The sequence below is a fragment of the Apteryx mantelli genome, chromosome 1 (genome assembly GCF_036417845.1).
Source record: "Apteryx mantelli isolate bAptMan1 chromosome 1, bAptMan1.hap1, whole genome shotgun sequence".
Classification (NCBI taxonomy): domain Eukaryota; kingdom Metazoa; phylum Chordata; class Aves; order Apterygiformes; family Apterygidae; genus Apteryx; species Apteryx mantelli.
In genome coordinates, this window is record NC_089978.1 from 85947652 (window position 1) to 85963039 (window position 15388).

Consider the following 15388-nt stretch of genomic DNA (forward strand, 5'->3'; position numbering starts at 1 on the left):
GAGAGCCGGTCTGGAAACACACTTAATTTCATTTTAAGACCCTGCGCAATTCCCCTGCTAAATCATTCCAGGTGTTAAATTTCTTACTTCCAGGAAATCATGTCCTATTTCAAGGCTGAGTTTATCTAACGAAGTTCAGCTTCCAGCTGCTGAATCTTGGTAAGCTGTTGTCTGCAGGATTGAAAAGCTAAGGCTGAAGGGAGATTTGTTGTTTTTGCGGGGGAGAAAGAGGGGAATGTGTAGCTGTTGCTCTTTTGTCATTATGGAAGCAAGTGCATAACACCGGCCAGTGCTGATAGCAGAATGCCAAATGCTTTAAGGTCTTCCTCCTCCCTCTTTCCCATAAATTCATGCCTGTAGAAGCAGCCCCTATGTCAGCACTTTTTCACCTCAAATGATCATAAGACTCCTCACCTTGGATAATTCGATCCCTTTAAACCTTGCATCATAAGGGTCCCCTCCCCATTCTGGATCATTTTCTGTGTTCTTCCTTTGAATTCCCCCCTTCCCACATCCTCCCTGAAGGCACATTATTCTAGCAGCAGTCTTAGGTTGCTGCATACAGAAGCAAGACCACTTTCCTGCCTTAACCTGATATTCTTTTTATAAATTTATTCATCCATTTTATAGTGATCAGCAAACCCTTTCCCAGCTCATCACTGTCTATGACAAATAATCCATACCCTCTGCTGACACAGATACATAGATTTATCTTCAACAAGATGGCTGAAAATTTTTTCCTAAATTAGGCTTGCCTTCAGCAGGGTCACTGACCCTGGCCCAGGCCTGGAGCTCAGCTTCTGCTGCAACGTGCCTAGTTCTCCTTTGACAGCTCCCTAAGGTGTCAGCCCACGTCTCAGTCCCAGGTGGTCTAATCTAACAGGTTAAACCCTGCTGAGGTTCTGCTGCAGCTGAAGTTCCCTTCTGCTCATCTCTAAATCCCAGTAGTCCTTCACTCGACTACCAGTTCAAATTTATAGATTTCTGAGAATTTATGGGACCCATAAGCAAGCTTCCTTCAGCTAGGAAGCTTTTTGCAGTTCAAAAATGGAGGGTAATACTTAAATCTAAGTACTACCTAGCAGCCTAGCAGCCAGGAAAGCAGGCAATCTCTTGTACCCAGGCACCAACCACAGTTGCTAAGATAGATTCCTGTGGCAAAATAATCCATCTGAAAGTAGGCACTAAGCTTTTACTGGATCCAGTTCTGGTTACAGTTTGGTTTGTAGAAATTGGTTAGGATTATTTTGCAACTCTAAAAGCACAAGTGGAACATTAACGATACTAATAATATGCAACATCTCATTAACTCTGCCTGAAATGACAGCTGCAGAAAGATCAAAACAAAAGACAAAGATTAATTGAAAACTCACAAGGCCATCATCGTCCTCTGACATGTAAGTGCTTACTTCTTGTTCCTACTAGTTAGATTTCCTGGATAAATAGCCATCAGGACCTAGCCTTCAGATTTTTTGGCCAAGTAAAATAGAAATATGTATTTTTAACAAATGACATTCGATAATGTTTTTTACAACATTTTATAACTGCCAAATGTGGAAATAATGTTAAGTATTGAAACAATTTCTTTTATTTCAGCTTATTTTATGTTCTGACAAAAAAAATATGACAATTTATAATATCACGTAGATATCCACTTTTCTGCCTTCACCTCAGAGGTACTGAAAAATATTACACTGTCAGTTCTACTCAGACCCAGCAAGAAGGGATTGCCTCTCACAGTATCTGTTCACAGTCCAAGCTAATCCTTTTGTAGCACTTGTCTGTTAATATTTAACAGGCTCCAATGTGCTCAAGTTCAGTGGCCAAAATGTCATTTATAAGGTAATCCTGTAGTCGGATTCTTATTTAGTCTCTAACTTTTAATCATTGCCTTTTTGAAATACTTCTGATTACTTAGAAATTCTGACATGACCTTAATACATCTCTCATAAAGAATTACTGCAGAAGTGACAAGTTAATTTCACAGATAGTGCAAATATGAGGACAGCAGTAACATATTATTGGTATAATTTAGTCACAAATACGAAATAATTTTTCTACTAATATAAACAATTTTCTCTCTTCAGTTATTACTAATTTCTTTAATTTGCAGTTATTCAGATATTTGGTGTGTATTTAATTATTGCTTTCCCCTAACTCCTGAATAAATATAATATATATATATTTCTATAAATAAAACATTATCTATATTCAGCAATTAAGGGAAAGCAATGCCATTAGGTTTGTAAATAATTGAACAGTAGAATTTGTTTCTTACAATAAACCATGAACTAAAACTCAGGTAAAGAAAGTCTTAGGCTCCCTTTCTAATTTTAAATAGTTTTAAAGAGCATATTCCTATCAACCACGTAATTTAAATGCGTCATCTTTATTAATTCTTTAGTCATCCATCGTAAAAATAGTAATCTCAGTAAATGCACTTGATAATACTATAGAATCTCCAGTGTAGCTGTAGCATAGGAATTGCACAGTATTGCAAATGTAACAATGAAAGCAGAATCGCTCTGCTCTTCAATGCAATTTTACAAAAACAAAAGACTTTTTAGTTGATCTGTTTGTCATTTACATGTTCTATGTGAAAAAATAGGCTAATTAACTACGCAATACATCTGTCCTTGGGCTTTTTATGAAACCAGCAACTGTGGAATCTAATCCCTGTATTTATACAAGGGCCTTTTCTCTTTCTCCAGTTTTAGAAATGAGTGAATTGAATAGGTAATGTAGACACCTAAATTATCTCAGGGTAACAGAACAAATCAAGAATACAGTGCAAGAATACATTCACCTGCTTGCTGTTGGGGGGGAGTGAGTTATCATAGTAGTACATGAGATGGAGGACATATGCAATACGGAAGCATCCTCTTTTCTTCTACCTGGAGTGTTTATGGACCCCACACAATGCCCAGATGGGCAAAGAGAGGTTCCCATTGCCACCTGCAGGATGACTGAGTAAGACAAAAAAGTGGATAAGATTACTTTGGTTTTGAAGCCTTACTGACCAGTTCCGCTGCCAGGCACCCAGACGCTGCCTGCGGCAACACCATGGGAAATTCATGTCACTTGGAGATCTGTTTTATGAGCTGTTGAGATCAGGAAGGAGTACATTCGATGAAGGATGATAAGCAAGATGTGAGGAGCCCTCAGGAAGCTGCATGATGAAATGAAGAGGAGGAAAATAGCAGTAAAAAAGTTTAAATTGAACGACTCCTGCTTGGTTTTGCAGCTAGTGCAGCTGAGAGGATAGAGAGGCCACTTGTGTGCCTGGACTCAAGCCCAGCAAGCCACTGGCACAGATATCAGCATTACTACTGTGCTGAGAAACCCTCTGTCCGTGCTCCTGTTTACTCTGGCGGCAGCCGCTGAGGCTGAATCAGGCTGTGGCAGCACTCCAGGGTGCACCCGCATTCGTATGTTGGTTCAACTCAAGGGTGAGCTTTTGAAGCAAATCTCCCAGCCCTCCTCCCCACCTTCTGCGCTTCAGTTCATATCGCAGGGTCACTTTGGATCACAGGGACTGGATTTCCTTGGCTGAACTGAGGAGGCAAAGGTGCTCCAGGAGTGTGCCTAATGGATCACAGCCACAAAATGGGCATTCAGTTCATGAGACCAGACTAGAGCTAGGTCCATGTGGGATGTGTATAGCATAGACATCAGGTCCTCAGCACCAATGTTTCACTGCACAGACCTGCTTCTATGGTCCACATTACCTGCTAATTAATATAAACCACACTGAAGAGTGCCACCCCTTCAGTTTCCTGCCTGCCCACCCCAGCCTTCATGTCACTGTATTTGCTCCTCTCAGCTTGCCCAGGCAGGGTATTTGTGGGGGCTGAGCTGTAACTGAATCACTGAAACAACCCGGGTTAAGTACAGCAAGAAGGGTTGTATTTCACCTAGAGTTAACCATCTCGCTTGGCACCACTGACAGTGCAGCGTGCTGCATTGGGGCACAGGAGAGAACAGCCAAACATTGGTGAAAGGAGCTCATCCTATTCACATTGCTGAGGGTTTGCAGAAAAAGCATTTTCCTTTTAGTCTGGCTAAAAGCTATGACCTAGTTTTGAAATTCCTTTCCCATATCTGCCTTCATTTTCTTATTTAGCCCCAATTAATGGGAGTTTTTGAGGTGAGATCAGTCAATTTAGGAAATACATAAACACCACTGACAACTGACACTCAAAATGCAATAGCTGTGTAAAGGTTGCTCAGTAAGAGTAGATATTATATTGCTCATTATTCTTCTGTGCCCCGGCCCCATGATCCATCCATAAGGGCAAAAGTTATTTAATACATTAACTGGAACCTCTGCCAGCTTTTGGACTGATATAATTTGTGGCTGATGAACTCTTGTAGTCTATCATTAAATTCCATAATAGTTTCTTTAACAGGCTGCTGTTGAGGAAAGCTTGCCAAATCTGACTGATTTTTGCTCAGGGCTTTTCCACATGCTTCTTATCCCCTGGATGAAGACTGAGAGATTAAGAGAAACCTCAAGAAATTCTTACTATTTCTCACTGGACACCTTCTCCATGGTATCTTCCTGATTTACCTCTGCTCTCTTGCTCAGTGAAACTATTGAAGGTGTAAGGTCCAGCTGACTAAAATAACTCTTAACAGAAGATTCTATACACTAAAATTATAAGATGAGGTTTCAAAAAATAATCAGTTACAACAATAAACTTGCCTATTTGACTGGAGCTACTTTTTCTCTTTTAAGTTAATGTCTTTTGATTATTAAATCTATTCAGTGTAGAAATAGCATTGGAATATTCCTCTATCTGCTTTCTTAAAATCAAGCAAACTTGTATCTTGCCAGCATAGCTGGAGACAAAAATGCGGATAATATGAAAAACAGCAGAAGTAAACGGTTTTATAGAAAGTTTTTGTAAAAATAAAGGGCTGGTCACCAAGTGATATTAGTCTAAAAGTCCCACTAGAAGTGACAGCAACATTAACCAGAGGAAGCCAAGGTTTCCAGGTGCTCCCTGTGCAGCAAAATCATTTGTAGACGCATGGACAATATTTCTATGTCTATCATGTGAGGTTCCTGAAGCTGTGACTTACTGGTAGGTCACTGCTTAATGTCTGTTCAGGTGGAACTCAGTCTTGACAACAGATAAGCTAAAAAACAAAACAGCAAGTTTATTCTAGAAAAGCAAATGATTGTGCTATTTGATTAGAGATACTGGAATTGGAAACAAAGGAAAGAGAAAAATAAATCAATAAAGCACAATTATCCATGATGGTTAGCAATTAGAGCTGCTCCCATATCTCAGATAATCACATGAGGGGCCAACAATCTTGTCCCCCCACACCAAAGAGTGACTATATTTTCTGTCCCTTTGTCCAAAATATAGTCCTCTCCCTATATGTCTTGTCAGTCTGCAGGATGCCCTTCCCATCTGTTCTTCAGTTCCTCAGCACAGGTTTAGTGTCGCTGCGCTCTTTTATCCAACCTGGCTGTGATCATTTATGGTTCTTCCTTCCTCCCTCCATGGTGGAGGGCCTCCATCCCCCTCTCCCCTCCTCTGGAATTGGGTTCTAATATTTAAACTACAAAGGCCTTAAATGGGACACTCCCGAGTCCCCAGAGCTCCTGTGCATCTGCACTGATGTTGCAGTCTTACCAAGCAGATCTTTTCTAGCTTAAAGAGCCTACTTGCTATTCATGCAATTTTCAGCATTGCTACAGAGCATTATATATCCTATGTTGTGAGACAGATTCACAGTGCTGATACCTGATTATACCCACAACGTCTGGCTGAGTGTTAATGCTTTACCGAGACTATGGGTAACAAATTAATGACCGGGGTGACAGGCACAGAACTTAAATGGAAGTATCATGGTTTTCCAGCCTGTCCATTTCCTCCTGGCACCTTTTACTGGTTTTAAGGGTCCTGCTTATGTTTCACAGACAAACACAAGCTCAGCTGCACTGGCTAGACAGAGTATGATTAGGGCTCTTGGGCACTGGAGATCAGTTTATGCTTTGAAGCTACTTCCTGCTGGCAAAACTAGCACTGAGCAAGAGCTTTTTGGAGGTGCAAAGTCCTGCAGTTGTGAGAAAGGCGGGCTCTGATCACCCTGAGTGGGAAACTGCAAGAGCTGGGAGTCAGGAGCAACAGCCCCTGCAGCCGGGGAAGCTGCCGCTCACAGGGGGAAGGGTGCGGGTGCCTTCCCCCACCAAGTCCTGCCTTCAGCTCAGCCCCACACGGGGAGGTTTTGCGCCCTGCAGAGCTGCCTGGGAGGTGCCTCAAGGAACCAAGCCCTCTGACAGAGTGAAGGTACCAAGTGGTGGTGTCCCGCTGCTGCGAGAGGCAGAAACTCCCCTGCCAGTTTTGCTCCAGGGCACTTGTGAGAAGTTGGGCTGCCCAGCCTGGTTTCTGAAGGCTTTCTGAAAAGTGGAGGTATCATTACAGTGAACATTAGAAAGGGGAGATGTGGCAATGGATATTGGTCATTCAGGTTACAGCTTACATGTCTCGTCTACACTACTTGCTTTGAATCTTTCTCAGCCTGTGTCACTGGGTCTCTGACTCTACCTGCATTCAGTGCTACCTGATGCTTTGGGGAGAGGTCAGCACCTTCCTCCACTGTGAATTTGTTTAGTATACAAGTTTAATAAGCACAAATAATATTATATCTAACAGGAGTCTGGGAAAAGCTGATGACAAATTGTGCAAATGTGGTGTCTCCTAGCAAATGCAGAGCAGCCAACAGAAAAGCAGGTGGAAAATCACTTGACCTCACATTGTCAAGATGTCCTGGCAAGAGGTACCAGGGAGCACAGAGGCTGCAGAGCAGCGATCCAATCTCATCCAGCACAGAGGAGAGTGCTGTAATGGAAGCCTAGAGGGAGAGTTAGAAAATTAGTTCTCAGGGGGAAAAAGAATTCACTCTGCCCTCAGTGAATAATTCAACTAAGCAGTTTTGCTTTGGGCAACTTGTGGAAGTAGTGAAGCTTCATGTATAAAATGGCATTTCTGGAAGCTTTACCCATTAATTTAATATGGCTTAGCTCAATTTCAGACTTTCTTATACAGTACAGTCTATCTTCTGCTTTGCTAGGCAGGGCTGATGTATTCCTCTGTGGTGTGAAGTGTACCAGCTATTGCAGGTCTCAATAACTTTCTTTCTTGGAAAAGTAGAAGAGGATCTTTAGAATAGCAAAAATAGTTGTACAGAATTTCCAGTATACTCAGCAATTCCTTATTCATTCTGAGCTATGTAGTATTCATTTATGGATAAAGATTTTGTAAGAACCATTTAAATATACGATTGTAATATATATTCATAACTCCTTTTGCGAGCTTTTTTGGAAACATAGAGAAAACCAGCAAAGGTATTTCAGGACTTCCTTTCTTTATACAGTTCTAGGCATATTAATGTTTGTGAAAAGCAAGGGAAAAGGAGGCTGAGTAATCATGAGTGACAGTCATGTAATAGAACACTAGTTCAAATTGCACTTTATAGCTATGCCAGTGTACTACAATGCATAAAATGCACATGGATGTATCAAATAAACTGGGGCTTGTGTTTAAAGAAATACAAGTTGTTTCTTAACAAAGTTCCAAATATCATCAGCAAATGTACATTGAATACAACATCCTAACTCCACTAGCTAATACTGAGATGGTCAGTACCAAAATAGGAGGAGAATCAAATATGAAACTAATGGAAGAGTAATTCTAGAAAAGGGATAATCACAATAAGTGATCAATACTGTAAAATCCAAGGCCTACTGCAGCATTATGGACTGGCATGCTGTTGTTACCCTGTTGCACTTTACATATAACTTTAGCATACCTGCTGAAAGTTTTTAGACTGATTATGGTGTTTAGGCTTGGTATTTTGGGGGTGAGAGCAGGGAGAGAAGAAAGTTCTAGTCAAAGTGGTCAGGCCATTTTCAGGACTGAAATTAGAGGAAAAGAGATGGCTTTACCAAGTTGAAACAGCCTTGCAAACTATTTCTTTAAGCAGTGTCAGCATGTATCCTCATGCTTTGGAACATGAACTTGAATGTTTTCCAGGGCAGAGAACTCACCCGGGATTTGGAAGCTTACCTTTTACTTTCTCTTTGAAAATTAGCCCATATTATTTTTAATACAAGACTGAAACTAGTATAAGTTTGCAACGCTCAAGACTTGGCAACTATATCCTCTGAAAATTGTGCATCCCAAATATGTTCCAGCTTCTCAGAGTTGGAATTGGCCTCTGAGTGCAAGAGCTGTTGTGCTCACTCCATCCAGTAGCAGACCCAGAATTTTCCTCTTTTTTTTCTCTCAGCAAAGAGACTTCTGGGAGCAGGACGATGTAGCAAGAGAGGCAAGAGCACAGAAGAGAATGGAAAAGAGAGGGAATGCAGAAAGTCCAGAAGTTTTTAGGGTGTCGAGAAAATGCCGGAGCTTAAACCTTTCAGCCTCTTTAGCTTATTTAAAATAAAGTTAAGGAGTGATGTGACTTTTGTGTGTATTTTCGCAAGGAAAAAATGCTAGGTACTAAAGTAGTCTCTGATCCATGAGGGAAAGATTCAGTGAAGTTCTGTAACAAAATCTGAGGACACCACATTCAAATAAAAGATTAGGCAAAGGCGTTGAGAAGGAAGGTGAAAACACTGGAGCAAATTTGCAAGGGAAGCAATCAATTTATCATTTTTTTTGGTATCTTCTTATCCAAGCTTGCAGTCTCTGAAGAGTATGCTTTGACCAACTACAATATTTTATGCCTAATATAAATTGGTCGGATGACCTTCTATAGCTAGTTTTGTATATTGAATAAGGTTAGATGAAGAATCGGTGCCTTTTAGTCTTAAACTCTTTGAACATACAAAGTGAGGAGTAGCAAGGACAGGATGAAGATAGGACCTAAGCAGGAGGAAAGGAGAAAGAAAAAAAGGAATGGATTAACAGGATTAGAGAGGAGGGAGAATGGGGGAAAGAGGGACCGGGAACGGAGGCATGCAGTTGGATCATTATATCATAAACCAGAGGGGACGCAGCTAGACCACACACCTCGAGACTTCCCTGAAACCATTACTATTTAAACTAGTGCTTCTTGTTTTAGGAAAAAAATCCTACAAATTAACTTGGTTTTAACATTGCCAGCAATCGAGTGGCACCATATCTACTGGCAAATTTTACTGTGGCTGAGTACCCTTGCTGTTGAAAGCAAGGGATATAGTTTCTTATCAAAAGTTCTTAATCACTTGTTATGTGATGTAAAAAAGAACAGACACAATATCTGCAATAATGATAAATGAATTGTTACATTTGCAGTCTATTTGCTAAACTATTCTATTTTCTAATACTAAAACATTCATTTTATGATTTAGTGAAGCAATGAATACTTAAAGAAGAGTGAACCTTGACTTCAATTTTACCACTTTGAGCTTCCTATTAAAAGAAAATCAGCAATACTTCCTTCAGTTTCCTCAAAGTGTGATTCCCTTCCTCAAGGGTCTATTTCAGTGGAGAACATTTTCTTTCTCATTTTCTTTCTCATGTTTGAAGCAGCTTTTAAAGAAATAATCTAAAAAATTCAGTTCCCCAGCACTTCATGTGGGAACATCTTCATTTCTTGATAAGTAAGTACATGATGTTTCATCCTACCAATACTGATTTTCAGATCTGTCTTTCTTCTAGAATATCATTTAAACTGTTAGGAACAGGCAAATAAATGAGAGAAGTGGTAGACCAGCCAGGTTTGAAACACCAAATTTGGGGATGATGTCAGCAGAGGGCAATAAATAGACACCATCCCTGATAGCCAGCTTTACAACAGCCTAGAAACTGGAAGCTCAAGGCTTTCTGGTTTGTCCGTCATTTATGAGAAACTGTCTTAGATTCCTTCAATAAATTACAAAAGGAAAAGTCAGAGAAAATTGGTTTTTCTTTGCAAAATCTGTTTAAATGTCATACTCTTTGGTTAAAAGCACTTTCTAAATACTCATAACCAACCATGATAAAGAATAGTAATTAATAAGTGAAAGTCATAAACCATAATGTGCCTGGCTAAAGACATTCTTGCACAGCCTGTACATGTGTGTGCGGTAAAGCAAGTGCTCCATCTACAGCCCTCGAAAAGCTACTTGTTAACATGATTTACAGCACCTCCTTTTTCTTTTAATAATAGGAAATATGGTTTTAGAAACTGCACAACAAAGAGAAATGGAGGCTGAATAAAACTCTGTAATTTCCATCCTTTAAGATACAGAGCTCTTCATAGCCTGCAGCATGTTTTCTTTAAAATATTATGTTTAAGATTGAAATGTCTTTTTTTATGTACACAGCATAGGCTGTTTTTACTCTTTTTGCTTCAGTATGTTCGTGTCAAGGGACCATTAGCCAGTCTTTAACTTCCAGCTTGCACATTTTATTGTTCGTTGAGAGTGCATTTGCTGAAATAGGAAAAAAAATGTGCTTCTGTCCTAATGATGCAGAAAACACTATTGGAGTTCCCTAGGAATCTTGTTACATAATTAAGTGCCTTAGGCCTACTCAGTATCACCAAACTTTTCAGCACTTAAATTATTACAGGTAGTTAACACCAAGTGTTTCACTCACCATCAATTGGGATGATCTGCTTTGTATGTCTCAAGGCTATTTTAAGGCAGATTCATTAATCCAGGAAATGTTGCAAACAGAAAAAAATGTGTGTTTTTTTTCCATTCTGGGCCATGCGATCCCTGTGTTTGATTCCATCTTGGATAATGCATATCAGACCCAAGGTTGATATTCAAGGATGTCAAATGACAGAAAAATAATTCTGTTCTTTGTGTCTTCCATTAAAGTACTATTATCCCAAAACTGATATTTTAACAATGAATTTTACTTTAATAATCCATATTCTGACAGTAGCAATGGTTTAAGCAGCTGTGTCTGAACAGCTTTATTGGGTCTTCTTTTGGGAGTTCTGCAAGTTAAATAACTTTTCAATTATTACGCCTCACATCACATTGATATTGCTCATCTGCATTTACTCTTTTTTTAAACAGCTACAATTGTAGCCATTAGATGAAAATCTAAAACCATTCTTACAATGTTCTCCTTTAATGACAGTATTACAAAAATACATATGAAATTAAACAGCATTTTGTCTTCCCTCCGCAACTACTCACTCCACTACCAAATACACATCTCTCCCCTGCAACCATACCAGACAGATGTATTTCTCTCAATACTCATTTTCTCCAGTAGTCGTTGCAAATAGCTGCATTTCGGAGCCCATCATCAAGGTCTGAAGAAAAGCTACAGTGACCAGTTAATAACGCATCTCAAGGGGAATGCTAGGGATCTGACCCTGTGTCACATACCCATGACAGGGCACTTCTGTTCCAGCTCCTCTAACACAACGCATGTGACCTGCCCAGCCCTATAAACTGACTCAGATGATGTGAAGAGACAAGTCTTTTGCCAGGATATAACAGGAAACATGCCCCCCAGAGACCACACAATCTGGTGCAAGAGATATGGCTTGGACCAAACTCTTCATTTACTGCATCATTGGTCCTCATTCCCCATCTTGGAAAGGGCTTAAGCAAGAAACAAGAAAAACTCCAGTTCCAGAAAAGAAAATCCACAAACACACACAAAAAAACAACGCTAAGTGGGTATGCAAGGTCCAGGGCTGTCAAGCTGAGGTGCCTTGTCACCCTCACTTCAGCTATTTTGCATGAGGAAAGAAGGTCTCCAAGGGGTCCGGACCATTCGCTGTCAGTCTCTAGCCATGAGCAGTTCTGGCACCATGGCTGGGGTGGATGGAGGGCCTTGGCAGCAGGGTGGCAGACCCTCTTAAGGCATGTTTTGGGAAGGATGTAGAATTCCAAGTGGAAATCAGACTCTTTGAGAAATAACGTATATACCTGTATTAAACAGAAAAAAAATAATTGCGGTTTTATTCTGTAGGGCTTGAGGGGCATGCATGACTTGCCAAGGTCATTACTAAAGAGCATAGCAGTGGGGTTGTATTGAATTGAACCTCAGTCTGTCTAATCCAGTATTTTATAGTTAGAAATAGCTACTACCTACTCGTAGTACTTCCTAGGAGCTACTTCCTATGCTCTGAAAATACAGGGACAAGGTATGATAGACTTGCCTATATGAAATTCAGTTGCTTAGGGAGAAGAAGGAAAGACATTTTGTCCCTGAAACTTAAGTCTGTGTACATCCCAGTGGATTACAAAAAGTGAGAGAGACAGGGAAGGATGTCCTAGAAGCTTATCAACATTCAGCTTGTTCTTTCTGAGGCTGAAGTAGAAATTAACCCCATTTCCCTCTCCAAAGATTCATGTGCAGTTTTGTGTGCAGGGAGTGAGATGTTGCAAGAACAGCCATTCCACCGCCTGCTTTAAAAAGGAAAAGAAGTCACATCATCAAAGAGCTAGTTTGCAAAAAAAAAAAAAAGCCATTTTAGGTTTGGCTGAAATTATTTGTGAGTTCAAGCCAAACTGACAAAATCTTTTAGAGTACCGGAAAATTGAAAAGAGAAGCATTAGAAACATTTTTTGACACTCAAGCAAAATACTGATTTTTCATTTCAAAACAAAGTTTTATTTTCAGTTTCACCTAAATGTAATTTTAAAACAGCTAAAGCACCCTGGCAGCTGAAATGATACTTTTTTTCTTTCTCTTTGAATCTACAGATCAAAAGTCCTTCGATTATAGGCAAGGCAATGCATATTTTGGCAGCTTCTTTCTTCTTACAATCCAAAGACTTCTTATTTATTAACATTTAACAGCTCTCCCCATGTTCTGACCCTGAGAGAAGAATAGAGATTTGTTTTGCTGAACAAATGATGGTAGAAGTCAAAGAGCAGGAGGCATTGGGAAGCAAATCCAGGCCACTCTGACTTCAGAGTTCAGGATTAAGGAAGCATAGGAATTGTCTTTTCACCAGCAGCAAAAGTCTACCAGAAGTCTACAGCAAGATAGCTCTGCCCACATACGACTGATTCAGTCTGGAGCAAGGTAACACATAAGGAATGCAGGCAATCATCTAAAGGTTTCATCATCTCTGAGGTCACAAAAACCTCTCCTGCCTTCCTAGGTAAACATAAAGTAATATAAAGGAGACTGTAATAACAGTACTATTCTCAGAAGAATACTGTCAGATGATAACAGATCTTGCCAGAAAGCATGTAATAAATTATTAGGTTTTTTTATCATGTATGTTGCTTATTGTAACAGTGTGACGGGCGAGTAAAGAGTTAACAGGACTGAAGTTTGTCAATTGATATGCAGAAGAACTGATAGCACAAGAGCTGACGTGCACAAAGCTGCTGAACAGAGGACTTAACAGGACTAAAGTCGTCTACCAACCGATATGCGCAAGGATTGATATGTATAAGGCTGAGGAATGGCAGCACTAACAAGACTGAAGAGGTCTGCCACCTGGAATCTGCACGGACCCCCAGGGAGGGAAGAAGCAATACGGAGGTGTTGTGGTCTTGCCTCGCTAGCAGGGTCCTCCCAAGCAGACAAACAGACAGTCCTGTGATTGTGAAACTTGCTAAAAGTCAGCAAAAGCAGTGTTTGCCCAGAGCCCCAGCCGTATAAAAAGAGACTTGGGAGCTAGGAGAGTTTGAGCAGGGACGGGAACGTGACCTGATCATCCTCTCCGGCTGGACCGTGAGTATCCCCCCCCTCCCCTTTTCCTGGGACGCTGGGTTAAGGTAACTCCTCGAGGTTGAGAGCCCTCTCACTAGGAGAGTGAACAAGAAAGCTTTCAAGTAGGGATAAGCAGTCCTTCCCATTAATAACGCAGTAATCGACGGTTTCAGGTTATCCTTTCTAAATTAGTAACTGATGGTTTTGTGTTATCCTTCCTAAATTAGTAATCGCATTATTTTAATGGATGTTACTAATCCAAGAACTTGTGTGAGGAAATAAACATCTTTTTTATTATTATTATATTACTGTCTCAGTCGTTGCTATCGAACCTTCATAGCATGACAGCGTGACAGTTTTTGGCGTAGTCGGCAGGATAGGATAAGGATAGGATAGGATACAGACTTAGTGGATACATAAGCTGGGGTAACCAGATAGAAATATTTTTGAACTATGTCGCTGCGTGAGTTATTGAGAAGGCACGGAAGCAGACCCTCAAGCCCTGGGATTGACTGGGCAAATGATAATTGGGAAAATGAAGCCTCTGTCGTGTGTAGGATAGAGGAAGTCAGAGGTAACCAAAGAGATGGGAAAGGAAAAGGCGGTATATGTGCCATCTTAGGGGCCTGTTTACTGGTGGCCCAACAAGCCAATCGGACCCATCAAAAAACTAAGGAACAGTTACAAGAAAAGGTGCAGGAGTGTGTAGATCTTGAAAGAAAATTGAAATTAGAGAAAGAGCGAAATCAGAAATTACAAAACAAGTTAGAACTCATCCTTTCAACAGCAAGGAAGCCCCCCACAGCAGCTCAGATTAGAAAAATGTTGGTGGAGGACCCGGACGATTGGGACGGAGATATATGGGGAAACAGCAGTAGTTCAGAGGACGATGGTGATTTGTACCCTCCAGAACCCTCACCTCTGGATGTGCGGCCAGTTGTAAAAACCGAAACCGCGACAGGACCCCATGGAGGTAATGCTAGAACCACAGTTAGAACTACCCCTTACTCGAGAGACGAGATGGGAAAACTGCAAGAGAAATACTGCAGGCAACCTACAGAAACAGAAACTGAGTATTTGTGGCGGGTATCCTTAACAGGAGGTGATCGCATAATACTAAGTGAAGAGGAGGCATCAGGATATTGGGGACCAGGAGTTTTCCTGACGGGTAGAGTTGGGAATCGCTCCCTCACCTCCCGAGTAGCCTACTGGGCAGGAGGACAAGACCCGAGGAACAGAGGAGAACCTTTGAGAATAGGTATAAATACCCATAGTGAGCTTACAGAAGCCATACAAAAGGCGGCTTGCGTACAGCAGATATATGAAAGGGGAGCCTACGACGTCCCCATGCAAGCCCCGGTAAGCCCAAACAGCCTAACGCCTTTAATACGGGGATTGCCTACAGTGTTAAAGCTGAAGCTACAAGCAATACGAGATCGCATTGTAGCTGCAGAGGCACACAATCATAATAACCTCAATGCCCCCCCCATGCCAATACCGACATGGGTGGATACCTTGTTAGAAGTGCATCGAACTGCGCAAGAGATGGGGATGGATACCAAACCACGGGAAAAGCGCATTAGACAGGCTACTGCCTCATATGCCCCGAGGAGAGGACATTCCCCCCCCAGGCGGCACAATAAGGAAATGGGAACTAAACAAGAAGATAGGGAGAAACGAAATAGATTGTGGCGACATGCCCTGGCATTAGGTGTTCCACGATCCATGCTACATAATCAGAAAACAGAGGACATCATTAGAAC